Source organism: Rhinatrema bivittatum, chromosome 2 (assembly GCF_901001135.1).
Source record: "Rhinatrema bivittatum chromosome 2, aRhiBiv1.1, whole genome shotgun sequence".
Taxonomy (NCBI): Eukaryota; Metazoa; Chordata; class Amphibia; order Gymnophiona; family Rhinatrematidae; genus Rhinatrema; species Rhinatrema bivittatum.
Window position 1 is genome coordinate 348,079,352 of NC_042616.1, and position 18,373 is coordinate 348,097,724.

The window sequence follows — 18,373 nt, forward strand, 5'->3', positions numbered from 1 at the left end:
GTTCTGTTTTCATAATAGGAGCTGTATTGGTGTTATAGAGCATGGAGCAAGGCAGTATTTAGACTACATGCGCCCATAGGTAGTGTAATTCTCCCCCTCCTCCCTGTGGGGGAGTGGGGTGAGTTGGGAAGAATCTCTTCTGCTAAAATTCTCTTCCCCCTCCCTTCTCACCTCTGTCACGGCACCTAAAATGAACTAAAAATAGCACTGGGAATACACTGCCTATGCCTAAATCTGGACCTGGCCTGGTGTAATATTTGCAGTGTTACCTTTTCATGGGTAGGTTTCTTACTATTTGAGTCCAGACAGTGCTGTTTTGGTATGGGACATTTACTATATTATAATTGTAATTCTGTTTACTCATGGCTTTCTGACTGCCAAACCCACATCCAACCCATATGGGTTCCAAACATCTTTTTTGCCTTTTAGCAGAGGTTTCTGGTTGGCATACAGCAGTGCATATAAGTATAATATACAATGCATATTGTAAGCGATATTTTTAACTCAGAAAACTGTACTTTGAATGTTCTTTTTCATGTAATATCTATTATTATAAATACATATTTTTTTATTGTGTGGGGTGAGCTGGGAAAGAGGAGGTCGGGGCCGGGCCAGAGGTAGGAGGAGAGGGTGCAAGGCTGAAGATTTGCCTAGGGCACCTAATACCCTTGTACCTGCCCTACCTTCCTTGAACGTCTACTCCACAACACCCCTGGGGGCCGATGCAATACGGTGCGCTCAGCAATAGGGGGGATTAGCGCCTATTTAACCTGCATCGGATGCGGAGTGAATGCAATAGCGCTAATCACATGCAAATGCATGTGAATGAGGCTATTACTCATTTACTCCGCATGCAAAAAAAAAAAGTGTGCGTCTCAAATGCACATTTTGCTCTCAGATATAAATGCCTGCCTGGAGCAGATGTTAATAGCTGAGTGCAGGTAAAAGAAGTACAGAAAAGCAGAAAAAACTGCCAAGTTTTGAAGACCAACGCTGGTAGGACTCGGCGTCGGTCTTTATAGCCGGCAGCCATGGCGGGATCACGTTAGCAAGGAGGCGCTAAGGTCGCCCTAGCGTCTCCTTGCTAGCGTGACTCCTTAATTTGGGTATAGCATGGTGCCCCCCTTGCAAGCATTTGGAAAGCGGGCGCTGACTTTTCAGCGCCCGCTTTCCACACTTTTTATTGCATTGGCCCCCTGGTGACTCACCGTGTCACCCTTTATAACCTTTAGCACTCTGACTCACTCTTTAGAGGGTGAAATGTCACTGTCACTCCAAATGATTACTAACCTACCTGAACCTCCCATTGCTGGAATGTTTCTAAATGTAATCTGTGGGTCCGACCTAGTCTCCTCTACAGCAGTAACAGCAACACAAACTCCCTCCACTGCCAGGCCCATTGTGAAATAATACAAAATCCTGCCAAAAATACACTCAGTGTACATGTAGCAAATCTACCATACTATAGCAGCATTAACTCCCATGATTCAAACAGCAACAATACCTATGAAAAGGCAGCACTGCAAATATTGGAATGTGCCCTAAAACACCAATACACCTCCTAATGGGAAAACACAACAAACAAGACTGCTGGATCTTTTACAAGCTAGCAGAATAGCTCACTTCAGCCACACATACAGAATACAAGTAGACCTCACTAAATAGATTAGTTGACCACAAATTACAAATGCGTGGACAAAAACTGAAATGCAAACCCCAAGAAGCCATTCTGTATGCACTGCAAAATTGGAGAACTAGAAACAGAAATACATTTCCTTCTGTACTAAGCTGAATCCCCTTCATTGATCTTGTGGGAATGGAGAGTAGAGGGTGTTATGTAAGACCTGCTGAGCCCCTGGCTTTGTTCTTGTGGTGAGTGTGTGGGGGGGGGGGTTATGTTTAATAATATCCCCCACTGCCTTCAGGAAGAATACTGGGGGCTCAGTGGCCCTAACATACCACCACATCACTACCCCTCCCCCTCTCAAAAAAAAAAACATGGGAATTTGGCCAACCACCAATAAGAAAAACTATAAGGGATCATTGACCTCAATATAATGCCTCCCATCCCACTCCTTGCACTATGCCTCCCTTTATCAACCCGCTACCCAGCACTAGCATCTCACCTGAACATCTCTTTTTCCCTTCCCCTACTTCTCTCTCTCTCTCCCCCTGCCTCCATCTTCTGTCCAGCACCAGTATGCCCCAACCCCCAGCTCTCATTTCACTATGCCCAGAATTGATAGCAGTTTCCACCTCCCTCACTCTCCCACTGCCTCTTTATCTCTGCCCCACCCATTTCTCTCCTCTATCTCCCTGCTCCCATCCCTTCTCTCTCCCCCTTTCTTTCTCTCCTTCTGCCCCCACTCGCCCCATCTCTATATCCTCTACTTTCATCTTCACCTTCTTTTTCTGTCCTGCCCCAGTCTCCATCTATCTCTTTCTGTCTTCCTTCTGCCTTCCCCACTCTCTCTCTGTGTCCCTGACTTTACCCCCTTTGTCTCTCATTCTGACCTCCCTGCCTTCATCCCCCCACCCACCCCCAACCCCGTCCAGTCTCCCCCACCTTAGGCTTTGACCAACGTCTTATTTCCCTTGATCTCCTTGGCATCTCCTTCTGAGTATTCCTGGGTCCATGGCAGGAGGCAGACCACAGGACAAGTAGGTATCAGGAAATCATGGTGACAGTGGGATGTAGCAGCTCTGTGCAGGGCACAGCCATAGCAGCTTCTTCACACATTTCACTCTTGCTCTTGTTCAATGTTGTTCTTCTGTGCTTGTGCCAGAGACACAGCAATTACATGAATAAGAATACAGGAGCGACATAGGCCTTTATTGGTCGATTGACTGCCTGCCCTACTGCTGGACAGAAGATTCTAGTGTCTAGTTACTGTTGTATCTGTACTCTATAGAAAATGTGTCTAATTCCTTAGTATGCTGCCCTACCCAAGTTAGTTGGGTCATGTAGCCCACCTCATTCCATGGCCAATGAAACAAATCAAGTACTGTACTATCTGCATCAGTACATCTGATTTAGTTTTAGTTCCGCTATCTTTTTTCTATGTTTAGTGTCTGTTAAAACTTAGGGGTTTTTTGATATATGTTTTTTGTTAACAAAACATGCATACAAATAGTTGTTAAGTGCATGACATATAAGAGCAAAGGATAGGATTGTAAATTGCTTTAGTGCAGGTAGGGATCTTAGCATGTACAGTCGTGTTGCTTTCTCACATGATAGTCCCTGGTTTTGTCCTATTTCAGCTCCTTAGGCTTCACTTGCTGTGCTCTTGCCTGCTTGCTGAAGAAGAAAAGAGTGACAATTTGGCATACCTACATTATCTAATCCTTCTAAACTGACATATTATAATGTAGCATACAGAAACTTGAGCTTGAAGTGCAGATTTTCTATGCTGTCAATTAATCTAGCATGGGCAAGGACAGGCTGTGGGGTTTTTTTTAATATTAAAATAAACACATAAACCCTTGATCAGTCACTTGAATAATGTGGCCGCATTCACTGAGTAAGTTTTCCTTTCTTTATTCTTTTTATACAATGAGGATAGGCAGGTGACTCAGTAGAGCAGAAAACTCAGTATATTATCCTGTGTTAAATTAATTACTTGATTGATCTTTTACATTTTCCTAGGCACAAAATGTTCTCCTATTGTTAAAATGAAGCACTTCTAAATATTAGAACTGAATTCCCACTCTGTTCCTTGGCACACAGATAGAGGCAAACTCACTGCTGCTAGGAATGGAGCTACATGAAGATCATACACACAGGGCTCAAACACCATCATCCATCTAATGCTGGGGGATCCTCATATTTACAATATTGAAGCCACTTTCTTCTTTGCTTAGCTATGTAATCTGTATAACTTGTCTTCTTTCATGTAATTATAATGAAGTAGGAGTTCAACACGATCAAGAATTTCAAAGCTCAATTTTTTGGTTCAATTTATGGCCATTCCAGGGGGACAAGATTTGGTCGGGGGTTTGAACAGGCAGCTAGCGTAAATTTTCATCCCCAAGTCTGCTAAGTTTGTTTGTCTATTATTGCTTAGTGTATTCAACTTTATTATGTATGTTTTCATGTATGCCGTCTAGGTAAAGGAGGCCTATAAATACTGTGCCAAGCACAGATATGTCAGGCTTAAATCTCGCTAAGGGCCTCATTTATAAAGCATTTTTCCCATAGACACAGAATAGGAGAAAAGCCTTATTAAATCAGGCCCAGCTAAATGTAAGCAACTGAGCCAAATAGGTTGTGGCTGAAAATTAGCCCAAAGATAGCGGACTATTTATAGCCTCATATCTTGGTTGCTGAATGGTACTTTGGATATCTACTCCTGTATAAATATTTTGCTTCTGGAGGCCAATGGCACTTTGTTGAAGCCACTGTTCAACGTGAATTAACAAAAAAATGAAGGTAGATAAATATTGGTTGTTTCCTATTGTTTGACTGCTCCCTAACCACCTACTTCCCATCAATGGAAATGACTAGTCAGATATGGAAGCATGAGGCACAACTTCTACTCAAATGACTGAAAGTCAGAAAAAGAAATCCCATGACTGGCTACAGGTTTCAATTTATTTTTTTTTTCTTTTACAACAGATAATACTACAATCTAAAGCATTTTCCACTGCCTTCTATCTTAATTGTTCATATATTTTGGCCCTCGGTTGCATTGCCTTTCCTGGCCTGAATTAAAAAAAAGACACAACCCTTTAAGACAACTGAACAAAATGCTGTCTACATTCAGCTATTTCTGGAAATAAATATGAGTAGAATTTTTTGCATGTATTTATTTAATTTAACAAACACTGCTATTAGCAAATGCAGCAATTTCAAAATATTTTAAAACAATCCATCCACTCAAAATGCCATACAAATAATTATATATATATATATATATATATATATATAAAAGACGTCATTGGCATTGGATATCCTGAAATAGCCTTGGATTTTATCTTGTTTTTCTTTTACTAGACAGTTCATTCTCTCTGCAGATCATTAGTAGTGCTGTTTATATAAAAGCAGTTTACTGAATGCTGCTGATTCTTCCTTGTCCCTATCCTTTTAATTATGCCTCTAATTGGCTCTTTCAGCAGCTGTACTATAGCATTTGCAAATTATTTTATGAAATAATTCAGTTGGCAGTTAAAAACATAAAATCATTAGAATCCATTTCCATTCTTTTTTTTTTTTTAATGTAATTGCTGAGATCTATTATTTTGGTAACTCTTCCTACTTAGGGTTTAATTCACCTGGGTCTTTTTCACATAGGTACAAAAGGGAGAAAAAGTTTTAGTGACTCAAGCCCTTAGTCTCTCTTTCCAGTCAGCATCAGAGTAATTCCCCTTCTCAGAAGCGCTTGCAGACATCTTTCCCAGTACGTGGGATGAGCTCGGATGCTAAAGAGTGACCTTAGGGGCCACAAAGTCTTACTCATCTTATTTTACAAAAGTGTACAAATAAAAAACATTATAAAAAATGGTGATTTAGAAAGAATACTAAATGAAGCAGCAATAGAACCAGAAAGCAGACAACTGTTTCAAATAATGTAGCTAGTAGGGATGTTTTATGCACACTGTTTCCACCACAAATGTATTTTTGTCATGATTTGCTTTATTTTTTGTTTTTAATTTAAGAACCTCATTCAGTAAGAGTTTTACCACAAGCAGAAGATTTGTGAGAAAGCCCTTCTTGAATAAGTTAGCTTGAATAAACTGTGGATTTGTGACTCAGATTTCTGATTTCAAGGAGTGGGTGTGCTTTAGTGCGTTCTGCTTTAAAATGCATCTCAGCTCTGAAGGCCCTGATGCTCCTAGGACAGCCTCCTTTGCCAGCAGTGGGCGTCGTGGGAGCCACCGATGGCAAAGGATTCATGACAAGGCATTTACTACAACGTGCTTTGTATATGCACCCGATTTTTTTTTTTTTGATTGAAAGTGACACTTAGCTCTGTGTACTCGCACAGTGAAAAAAAAAAAAAAGAAAGAAAGAAAATAAATGAATGTGCCCCTGCCTCCATCAGCTGATTAGCCAGCTCCTTTCAGTGCAAGCAGAGCCAAGTCCCCTCTGCCCTAAATCTTGCTGGCTGGAATTGTGAGAGGCAAAGCAATTTAATTAAGTTAACTCTATTGACCCACTCGAGCTGCTGCTTAATAGCATGACTCCCTGGAGTCTAGGGGCAGGTAAAATTGAATGAAAGCCACCGACTATCACTTCCCCCGCACTGAGTGGTTGCAAAGCTTTGCCAGGCAGTTCGGGATGAGCAGCCAATGAGAGGAAGGCTTTGCCCTGCCTGGCTGGACTGGGATGGTATTCCACAGTCTGCCCGCTGAACAATGCGAAGTGTTAGGGATCTACTCCCGTGAGTATTTTGCGCAGAACAAGCTGTTGATTGTGCTGCATGTTGCTTTCATCCATTCTGAAGACAACTTTTTTTTTTTTTGGAAGGGGAGGGTTGCCTCTTCCTCCACCGTCATGTTTCACAGTTGCCCTGTTGTGTTGTTTTTAATTTTGGGGGAGTGCTTGCGAAGAAAGGAGTAGCAGCAGCAGCAGCCTGCGAGTCTGAATAAATGTTCTGTAAGTAAAGGCTTTTGCAGCGGCATCATCAGTAAGCTCGTTCTCTGTGGGAAATGGATTCAGAAAGGGTGATAAATTACCCTTGAATAAAAGGATGGACGGGGAGAGGGGGCTGAAGCTGCAGATGTTAGTAGGACATTAAGGCAGAACATAAGGGATTGTTGTGCTAACGATATTCAGCAAAAACTGTAAAAGACATTAAAGGAAACAATAATTCTTTACACTTTGTTCATTAGCTACAGATGTTTTCCATTATAGATATTTGTTTTCACTTTCTTTTTTTAAAATATTAGGGGGCAGAGTTAGTCCTACTTACAAGAGCACAAGAGGACATATTTCAAAGACCAAAAGGGCTAATTTGTAAGGAAGTGATCCTTGCCCTCAGAGCATTAAGAACATTATTTCTGGTCCCAAGAGTTGCTGGAAGCAGAATGCAGTGTAATTTAGTGCATTTCAGACCCATCAAATGCAGCAGTACGAGGGGAAGTTCCCTACACAGCTTAACTAATGTTTTTCAGTTATTACTTGATGGAAAGCAATAATTTTGCTTTCGGACATGAACTTCAAGACGCAATTTACCATTTTTAAAAATCGTTCTCTAAGAGTAACAGTAGAATTCTGCTGTAAGTTCCTTCAGCTACTCCAAAGAGAGTTTGTTAATGGCATGAGACTATATATTTAAGAAAAGCCTCAGGAGAGAGTTATGTTTCTGAACTCAGTCCCTTTGTTGGGACAGATTAAGCTGAGCACAGCGCCGTTCAGACTGATGGGAAATGTTTGGTGTGCTTTCCATTTGTCAAAAAAGAAGCATTCTACATATTTTATGGTATTCACAGGTTTCTCTTTGAAATTTTAAGTTAAAAGCTTCAAATATGCAATCTTTTTATGAGTCATATAAAGAACTTACTTAATGTATCATCATGTATCATCCGTAATTATAATCCGTAACTGTATAAATTATACATATATATATATATATATGCAGTCCTCTTATATCTATCTACAATACCTGTTATCCCTAGATTGCAACTTGCATTGCAGTTGCTGAAGGGATTCTTCCCTTACTTTCTGCCATGGCTGTAGTAATAATCTCTTTTAATTGATCTATGTGTCCCTTAACCATCAATTAATATAGTTACAACTTAGAGATGTTCCTGCTCGTTCAGCATTGCCAACTCTCAATACATTTACTGACAGTAACAAAGAAAGAACAAACAAAAAAATGACGTGACTGTAAAATCAATTTCATGTCAGTAAAAGCATCATAAGCGATGGGCTTGTGTCTCAGGGTCTATGGGCTCAGGCTCTGTGAAGCTTTACTTGGGCGTCAGGAACTAGGTCTCAATGCAAAAAGTAGAGAATTCCAGCATAGTAAGTCTTGCTGTGCACAAAATGTATGTTTGTAAAAAGATGGTGTCTGTAAAAAAAAACTGTTAGTAAATAACATTTTCATGAGTTGGCAACCCTCTTTCATGAGTTGGCAACCCTCTTTCTTAATCGTTTACAAACTAAATTGGGATGCTGTCTAATGGTTTCACTCTTCTCAACCTCAGACTATAGTTTTCTTACTTAGTAGCATTATTTCCTTCGGTATATTCGGTATAGGCTATTTCCTTTCTTTTGCCTGAGTTTAACAAACCTGAGAATTAGCAACTTAAAAAGTTATTGACGGAAGAAAGTCACTTGGCCACTGGCCTGCTGTACTGCAACAGAACAGGGATTTATTTATTTCTGCATTTGTACAATGCCCTAAACTAGAGTGCTTTACAAAACGTTATATACAGGTACCAAGAGTCCCTGCCTCAGAGAATTTATAATCTAAGGAGTTAATTGTCAAAGGAGTTATATGTGTAAAAGTAGCATAAATCATAGCAATTTCAAAAACCCAATTATGCACATAAAACATTTTTAATTTTCAAAGGAGTTACATAAAAGTAGCAATTTTCAAAAGCCCACTTATTTATTGTATTTATTTATTTTTATATACTGACATTCGATCTGAGATATCACATTGGTTTACATTCAGGTACAGTAGGTATGTGTAAAGTCCATTTATGTGTGTAAATCCCAGTTTTATGCACATAAATATCATTGAAAATTACTCCCGTATGTGTACTTGAGGAACCATTGGGAGTGCAGTTTTCAGAGGGAATTCAGCAGGTAAAGTAGTGCCTTTCCCGCAGAATTGGCCCTTTAGAAAATTGCATCAGGCTAGAGAGAATAGGGTGAGCAAGGGCACACCAGTTAGTCAATATTCATGAATCAGGTGATGTGCAATAGATAATTTATAATGTCCAAAGCATTTCAAAAGAGTTCATCAAGTACTTTTATTTCCATAATGCTAGGGCTTTGAAATTCCATAATGCACAGATGGATTAACAAGATGAAGTTCATTTCGGTCTCACGACACGGAACTGATTATATGCATAAAATTACTTGCATATATACAGTACACTATATCTGCAGAATTTTTTTATGTATGGGGTTGGAGTCTGAGTGGGTTGGGACTTACATAAGTTTTTATTTTAAAAAGGTATGTGTAAGCCCCTTCTCCAGTTTACGAGCCAGGAACGCAGGGACACAAGAGGGTCCCGGAGTAATTCCCAAGCCTCCTCTCATACCAATGCAGTCCAGGGCCCTGGGATAGGATACTTTTATCCAATGTGAGAGAGGAATAAATCTTCCAGTGCCCAAGATGACAGGGATGGCTCACAATTTGATGCCCTGTGGGTATAACAGTTCTCTCTCAGATTTGAATGTCCAAAATGAAATCTTTACTGTCAGAGATCTCAAGTAGCAGAAATGGCACTTTTACATCAGATCATGGCATGAAAAAGGTAAAATTTACAGCTCTTCAAATTTATCTGTGCAAGCATCTCTCACTTTTGGGCAGGGAAACGCTCATCTGACAGGGCTTGGAAAAGTAAGGTCCCCAGTTGGGCAGATTATCCTTCGTTGAATAGGAAAACCCCTTCCAAAAATACTGATGGCACAAAGATTACAATCTGTGCACAAACATCCCAATTTAGCTCCTCTCCCCGGGTGAAGACTCCGTTGAGGGCCTCCAAAGGTGACAAAAGTTCTTATGCATAGTTCTCCTCAGAAGATGACAAAGGCCTGGATTTTCTAAGATCGAAGGCCTTTATGAATCTCACGGTACCGGGGAGCGAAGCGGGGGGCGGGCCGGCTTTCGCACCCAATAGCGCCACCGACTCCTCCTCTTCCGGTGCGGACTCCGCCCCAACTTATCTATTGCACGCAAAAAGGGACTTGTCAGCTGCGATCCCTTTAGAAAATGACCCCCAAAGATGGCAAATGATGAGATTTTCTTAGGGAAAAGTCCAAATAGCAGGAAACATAGCAACTTTTTTCACAGTGTTTCCTATTCAGGATAGGAAGTGGGCCACAGCAGGTCATCTCTGATCCAATCCCCTTGGTGTGAGCTGGAGAGCAGTGGAATCTTTTCTATCTCCTGATCTACTCTGTTGGACACCTGGAAATCCTCCATCCAGGGGTACCAGGCTCTCATAGGAAACAGATCTCAAAAATACAAGTCCAAAAATCAGCAACTAAATCTGTGGTACCAATTTCACAAGGGACTGATTCTCCTTCCCATTTCTGGTGGGGCCTAGAATCAAAAGCAGGGGAACAAACTCATGAAAAATACTATTCTCTTGACTCCTAATTCAAAGTGCCACTGTTAGAAATGTTACAGGTTCCTTTTATAATAGCAGAGGCTGGCCATACGAGCAACCTCAGTGGAAGAGCTATTTTGAATGGTGCACCCCTCTCTCTACTGCCTTTCCTACCCTAGCTCAAAGAATTCAAGACTAGAGCCACATAGTGATGATCCCAAAGAGTCGCCTTGTAGGCATGTGAAATCTTATCATCAAAGCAGGTGTAATTGTGTATGCATAGTTGTCTCAAGATAATTTTCAAAGTGCCAGGATCATTTTTAAAGTAGACTTATGCAAATTTATGTCTGCTTTGAAAATTCATGTAACAGAATTATCCCTAAAATAATTTGACCAAGGTCAAAACAAGAAACAGTGGAATGCAGGATTTGAAGCCAAGGTTCCTTGATTCTTACCCCACAATGCAAACTCTGGCTAGCACCCTTTTCTGTTTGTTGTCTGCTGATATTTATCTTTCCAAATAGTATGTAACCCTTGGATTTCTCTACCCCAGATATATAGCTTTGCACTTTGTGGAGTTAAAGAACAATTGTCAAACCTTTGGGTAGTCTTTCAATTTTTTTTTAAAGATAAAGAAGAATTTTCAAATGTTGCGTACATAAAAATGAGCACTTGCAAGCATAAAATTGCATATTGGCGAGTGCATGCTATTTTAAAAACTATAAGATACCCACGTAAATCAAGGACCATGAACAAATTTGCACATGTAAAAAAGGGGAGGTCTAGGGGCTTTCTGGGGAGCACAACATTTACATGAGTAAGCTATTTTACAACCTGCCAAAGTGATGGGCATGTCTTTTACTTGTGTATATTTACCTCTGCTAAATATCTGGTATAATTGATCGTAAACATCTTAAAAGTGAAAAAAATGACTGCTAAGGAGGTCTGGATGAAATAGGGGGACTTCAGGCTGAAAAGCCAGGAGGGTCTTCATGAGATGCAGATGGACTGGACGAACTAGTAGAATAATTGGTAAAACCCGTTATTTCATTGCCGCGGGCACGTTATAAAATTTACTGATTCATACATGTACAAGCCGACTTGTGGGTGGTAAAAGCATGTAATTAATGTGAATAAAATCTACTCACATATTCTTTTAAAATATTTAAAGTACAAACATGCAAGCATATCATTTGAGCACAGGTATCTGGCTAAATTCAAACATACCCGCTAAATTGCACCTTTGCTGCTACTTAGATGGACAAATTTGAACTTATTCAGATAGGGGCAGATTTTCAAATGGTTTTGCGCGTAAGATATGCATGTAACCCCCGAAAAGCTGCCCCTCCACCCCCTGCGCGTGCCGAGTCTATCTTGCATAGGCTCGGCGGCGCGCGCAAGCCCCGGGACGCACGTATGTCCCGGGGATTTCCTGGGGGGGGGGCATGTTGGGGGCGTGTCGTGGCTGGCGTGTCATCGAGGGCGTTCTGGGGTGGGGCCGCGGGTGTGGTTCCGGCCCAGGGGCGTGGCTGCGGCCTCCAGACCAGCCCCCGGACCGGAACATGCAAGTTACGCCTGCCTCGGGCTATGCAAGTCCAAATCCTTTTCTTCCTTTAGTGGCTGTTTTTAGAGGGGTAACATTCCTTGAAACCACATTCCTGCTTTGCTCATCCATTGTCTAGGAAGTAAAGGATGATAAGGGCTGTGCAAAAGATAGAACTTCTGTATTAGTTGAGTGCTGACTAGGGATGGAAGTGATGGGAAGATAAGAAAAATTCCTTCATCTATCACACCGATTGATGTCTTCTGTGGCATCACCACCCTTGGGAGCTGCAGTACCATCCTCTGCAACTTCCACATCAGGGTGATATACAAAGAGGAATCACCTTTTAGACATAACCTTCGGATATGATGTCCTATTACATACTACAACTTTGCCCTTGAAAATATCATGGGCCTCTTGAGCATGACAGCCTAAGTTTGCATGTTTTTTGACTAACTGGAAAAAAGTTAACATTGACGGATGAACCTTAGAACTCCTGCTGGATGCTGTAAGTGTCCCTGGAGAAAGTGAAGGGTCATGTCAGAAAGAAAGCGGAGCATGGGATGGATTTTATGCTTTCTCCAAGGAGTGATGATCTCATAAATGCTTGACTGCAGAGAAAGAGGACACCCTAAACTCTCTTAGGGTCCAGTGTGCTAAAGAGCATAAACATTGGCCATTAACACACAATTAATGAAGAGTTTAACATGTGCATTAAAGGTGATGATAATAAGATGTAAATAACACTCCTTCCGGAGTGGGATACAAGCACATATCACTATTAAACTACTCTCTTTTTAATGTGAATAATTTTTATTCCCTTAGAAAAAATTCATCAACATACAAATAATGTATATCTCTCAAGCATTAGTTATACAATTTGCAAAATTGTGTGTTTAATGTATCTAAATAATTAAAAAACATTTCATCACTCATACCCACACATACACAATCATACTCACAACACACTCATAAAATTCTTCACAAATATTCAATACAACATGTGCATATTAATTCTCCATTTAGCTTTCCTGTTTCAGTGTTATTAACCAATGAAATGATGTCTACTTTCCCAACCTTTAATATCCCAAATGCATTCCATTCATTGCTCCTTAAACTCCCAAAACAGTTCCCATTACCCTCTCAATGAATCCTGTTGACATTAATATTTGTTCAAATTAATTGTTCAAATTATTCCCAACAGGGCCCTTGTTTCACCTGACGGTGGGGAGGAGAGGGGAAGGGGAAGGGAGATTAGGGTAGGGGTAGGAAAGTTCCCTCCCAGTCCGCTCCTAAATTGGAGCGGATTGGGAGGGAACTGGGAAAGGCCCCGATGCGACACTACGCAAATGTTGACAAAATCGACCCCAACCCTTGCACGGGACACTGCCGATATTATAACATGTGCACACCAGCGTGCGCATGTTATAAAATCGCACGTCCATGTGTGTGCGCCAGGTAGCATGTGCACATGGACGCTCGTGCATATTTTTTCAAAATCTACCCCTTAGAATATGCTGTATGCATTGTCACACAACATCTTGCGTCGCTATGAATGAGCAACCTATATTATTAAAACAAAATTTCTCTGAATAAAGCACATCATTAAATAACTCTAATTCATGGCTAAGCTTCACAAAATGCACAAAATTCACAGGTTCTTTTTCTGTAGGTGCATTTTCAGAGCCTGATATACAATTATTTACCAATTCCTCTGAAACACAGTCATCAGTACAATTATCAAAAGCCATGCTTTCATAATCTTTCTCTACTGTGTCACTGTGCATTCGTTCCCTCTCTGTGAAGATCTTGCTGTCTTTTCTTTTGGAAACTTGCCCTTTTGTAACAATTTCTCAGTTTAAAAAATAAAAATAAATGGGGTCATACATTTTAATCGTTTTACAATATTTTTAGAAGAATTTTGTAACCTTGTAAAACTATATTTACTTACCTTCGTTTGGTTTGCTCTCACAAAAGCTATGTGGCCTTGCTACATCCTGACTGTTGGTCTGTGCTCAATTATGATACAATATTATTCAGAGTAGTTAAATCACAAGGAGATTGTGATAAATTGCAGGAGGACCTTACGAGACTGGAAGATTGGGTATCCAAATTGCAGATTAAATTTAATGTGGACAAGTACAAGGTGTTAATTATCAGGAAAATAACCCATGCTGTAGTTACAAGATGTTAGGTTCCATATTAGAAGCTACCACCCAGGAAAAAGATCTAGGCATCATAGTGGATAATACACTGAAATCATCAGCTCAGTGTGATACAATAGTCAAAAATGCAAACAGAATATTAGGAATTATTAGGATGGGAATAGTGAATAAAACAGAAAATGTCATAATGCGTCTGTATCGCTCCATAGTGAGAACACACCTTGAGTACTGTGTACAATTCTGGTTGATGCATCTCACAAAAGATATAGTTGCAGTGGAGAAGGTACAGAGAAGGGCAACCAAAATGATAAAGGGGATGGGACAACTCCCCTATGAGGAAAGGCTAAAGAGGATAGGGCTGATCAGCTTGGAGAAGAAACAGCTGAGGGGGGATATGATAGAGTTCTTTAAAATCATGAGAGGTCTAGATCAGGTAAGTATGAATCTGTTATTTACTCTTTCACATAATAGAAGGACTAGGAGGCACTCCATGAAGTTAGCAAGTAGTACATTTAAAACTAATCGAAGAAAATTCTTTTTCACTCAATGCACAAGCTCTGGAATTTGTTGCCAGAGGATGTGGTTAGTGCAGGTAGTGTTAAAAAAGGTTTGGATAAGTTCTTGGAGGAGAAGTCCATTAACTGCTATTAATCAAGTTGACTTAGGGGTAGATTTTAAGAGGCGCGCGAACAGCCTACTTTTGCTTGCGCATCAGACTCAAGCAAAAGTACGCTGGATTTTAGTAGATACGCGCGGAGCCGCGCGTATCTACTAAAATCCTGGATCGGCGCGCGCAAGGCTATCGATTTTGTATAGCCTGCGCGCGCCGAGCCGCGCTGCCCCCCCCCGTTCCCTCCAAGGCCGCTCCGAAATCGGAGCGGCCTCGGAGGGAACTTTCCTTTGCCCTCCCCTCACCTTACCCTCCCTTCCCCTACCTAACCCACCCACCCGGCCCTGTCTACACCCCCCCCTTACCGTTGTCGGGGGATTTACGCCTCCCGGAGGGAGACGTAAATCCCCGCGCGCCAGCGGGCCTGCTGCGCGCCGGGCCGCGACCTGGGGGCGGGTACGGAGGGCGCGGTCACGCCCCCGGGCCGTAGCCACGCCCCGTACCCGCCCCCAAAACGCGGCCGACACGCCCCCGAAACGCCGCGTCGACCGGGCCCGCCCCCCGACACGCCCCCGACACGCCCCCCTCCGAAAACCCCGGGACGTACGCGAGTCCCGGGGTCTGCGCGCGCCGGTAGGCCTATGTAAAATAGGCTTACCGGCGCGCAGGGCCCTGCTCGCCTAAATCCGCCCGGTTTTGGGCGGATTTAGGCGAGCAGGGCGCTGAAAATCCGCCCCTTAGGGAATAGTCACTGCTATTACTGGTATCAGTAGCATGGGATCTACTTAGTGTTTGGGTACTTGCCAGGTACTTGTAGCCTGGATTGGCCACTGTCGGAAACAGGATACTGGACTTGATGGACCCTTGGTCTGACCCAGTATGGCAAGTTCTTATATATCTGGTTTTGTAACATTTTCTTGGTCTAACAATAACAATAACAGGTGGTCACACATTTTATTCCTTTTACAATATTTTAAGAAGTATTTTGTAACCTTGTAAAACTATAACAGAAAAAAAATACTCACTATGTTGTTTATCTTTAAGTTTTTTGTAAGTTGGTTCTTCAGATTTTGTTGGCTTATTCAGTTCTTAGTCTGTCATGTAAAAACACAAGGCAATATCTTTTTCATTTACATACCTGAGATCTATTTGGGGGTTTGCACGTATAGATGTAAAGATATTTACTTACCTTTTCTGAGAGCAAACCAAACGAAGGTATGTGGCCTTTTCATTTTTTCTTTACGTGTGTCGCTATATACCAGATGTTGATCTGTGCTCAATGATGTATCCGGTTTTGATACATTTTCTTGGTCTGATATTTTTTCTTTTACAATAGTTTTAAAATCACATCTAAAAATAAAAGCTACGACAAAACCATTACTTATGTTTTAATTTTCTTTGTTGCCACCATTTAGTAACATTTTATTTATAAACTTTGCCTTCTGCCTCTGGTTGTTTGAAGAAGTTTCAGCCTCTTCAGACCTTACAATCTGCAGACTGGTGAACCTTTCTGGTGCTGGATATATCTTTATTCCCTCCCCCCCCCCCCCCCCCAAAGGAGTAACCCACAACAATCCTCAAAAGTATTGGGTATTGTACCACAAAACCATCTGACCCCTCTGGTACATGATGGACCTGTATTGTATCTACACCCAGCCCTTCATAGTTCTCTTGAGTGGATTATCATTTACTGAACTTTTGAGTGAATTATCAAGGCCACTATCACAGTAATCTCCCAACCCCTAAAATGCGTAATCACAATGAAAGCATTCTTTCTTACCTCTATCCCTTCAAGTGTTTCCAGCAAAGAATCTGCTTCAACATCTAATGCAACTTAATGCAGCTCCATAGTCATGGAATCCACCAGATTATCATTGTCAAAAGCTGGATCCTGTGAATCAAAAAGCTTTTGTCCCAATGGGAGCTCCTCTGTCTCTGTCATTTTATCTGCTTTTCATTTCATGCCATTGTTCACATGCGATGTGTGCACTCGTGGGTGAACTTCTTTTTCAGCGTCAAGGTCCGGGAGAGAGAAGCAACATTTACGGTCCCTCTTTAGGTTTGGCTGCTGATTGCTTTCCATTTCCAACCATTTAGGCATCTCATACAAATCCATTATTTTATATTCAGAAGCGCAAAGCTAAAGCTTTTCACAAGCAGTTACTGTCTTTCTATATGTTCTCACTTGACATCTATCACATGTTGTTATCAAGTGCTTATTTCTACATCTGGCTGTACAAGCCTGGGCATGCCTATGCAAATTAAGTTGCATACAGCCATCATAGCAACCCAAACTTCTGTGTCCTAGCAGATCTTGATAAAGAATAAGCATCTTGATCAGTTACTTGCTTTCTGGTCATTTTCGATTTTAAGGTCCTGTTAAATCTCTCCACAACCGTTGTCTTAACATTATTGTTGGCCATAAAATGATGAACATCTCTGTGTTTTAACAAATTCTTCACATAGCTATTTAAAAACTCTTTACACTTGTCTATTTGTATTTTATTGGGAATACGGCCACTGTTAAATATATTTTCAAATGCCTTGGCCACTTCTTGGCCTGTCTGTTTTTAGGCTCACAACCAATGCATATTTTGGCAAAATATCTATCACCATCAATATGTATTTGTAGCCGCTGTTATAGCAGAACAAGGCGGTCAGGTCGACCAGCTCAGTCTGCCATTGTGCATTCAATTCTGACACAAGGATTTTGTTTCTTTTAAAATGTATCTTAGCAGGTCTGTATTAGGGAGGTGCATTGTTTTTTTGACTGATGAAAATATCGTACGATATTTTCTAATCTGTCCGAAAATGATAGAAAAACCCCACAACATTTTTTGTGGTTTTCTTATTGTTTTGGGGGGGGGGGGGAGAAAGTGCACACACAAAAAACTCCCAAACCCACCCCTACCCTTTAGATCTAATTATTTACAATCCCCCACCCTCCCTGCCCCCAAAAACTTGTCTAAAATCCCTGGGGATCCCGGGAGCGATGTCCCCCTCTCGGGCCGTTAGCTGCCACTAATCAAAATGGCACCAATGGCCCTTTGCCCTTACCATGTGACAGGGGCTATCAGTGCCATTGGCCGACCCCTGTCACATGGTAGGTGCAATGGATGGCCCATGCCATTTTTTAAGATGGTGCCGGTCATCCATTGCTCCTACCATGTGACAGGGGCCAGCCAATGGCACCGATAGCCCCATCACATGGTAAGGGCAAAGGGCCACCGGCGCCATTTTGTTTACTGACAGCCAATGGCCCAAGAGCGGGATATCACTCCCAGGACCCCCGCTGGACCACCAGGGACTTTAGGCAAGTTTTGGGGAGGTCGGGAGGGTAGGGGATTATAAATAATTCGATCTAAAGGGTCGGGGTGGGGTTGGTTTTTTTTTGGCTCAGGACAGCCTAAAATAAATTTCCTGCGGGTCCACGATACCAAAACCGGAACCAATTCCGGCACCCGATTCCCATCTCTAGTCTGTACAAAGAATAAGCATCTTGATCTGTCAGCCATTCAGTTACTTGTTTTCTAGTCACTGTTTCATTACATGTTTTAGCAGCCTGAAAAGAGAATTTATTCCACCAAGACTTCCTATAGTGCCTGGGTCATAATACATTTTATTTAATAGCTGCTCATGCATGGTTGCAGTGGTCTGTATTTAAACAAAAACTCAAGCCTTGTTTTATTCACTTTTGCATGCCTGAGTTTCTAATACCAATGGAGCGCACTGTTAACCCGCCATTGGACGCGTGTTTTCAACGCGCTAGCGTTACCCCTTATTCAGTAAGGGGCCGAAAATGAGCGTCCAATCCCCCGAACCTAA

The 18,373-nt window shown here is 41.6% G+C and overlaps 1 protein-coding gene across 2 annotated transcripts in view; it reads left to right on the forward strand.

Annotated features, from left to right (window-relative positions):
- LOC115084679 (poly(rC)-binding protein 3-like) overlaps positions 1-18,373 on the forward strand; it is a 1,201,673-nt gene that overhangs the window by 577,110 nt on the left and 606,190 nt on the right. The window contains exon 1 of one of the 2 annotated variants that reach the window (XM_029589872.1): positions 6,267-6,380. The exons of the other annotated variant lie outside the window; for it this stretch is intronic. The gene's annotated coding sequence lies outside the window, so the exon portion shown is untranslated. Of the gene's footprint in view, positions 1-6,266; positions 6,381-18,373 lie in introns of those variants that run through there. 2 annotated transcript variants of the gene reach the window in all.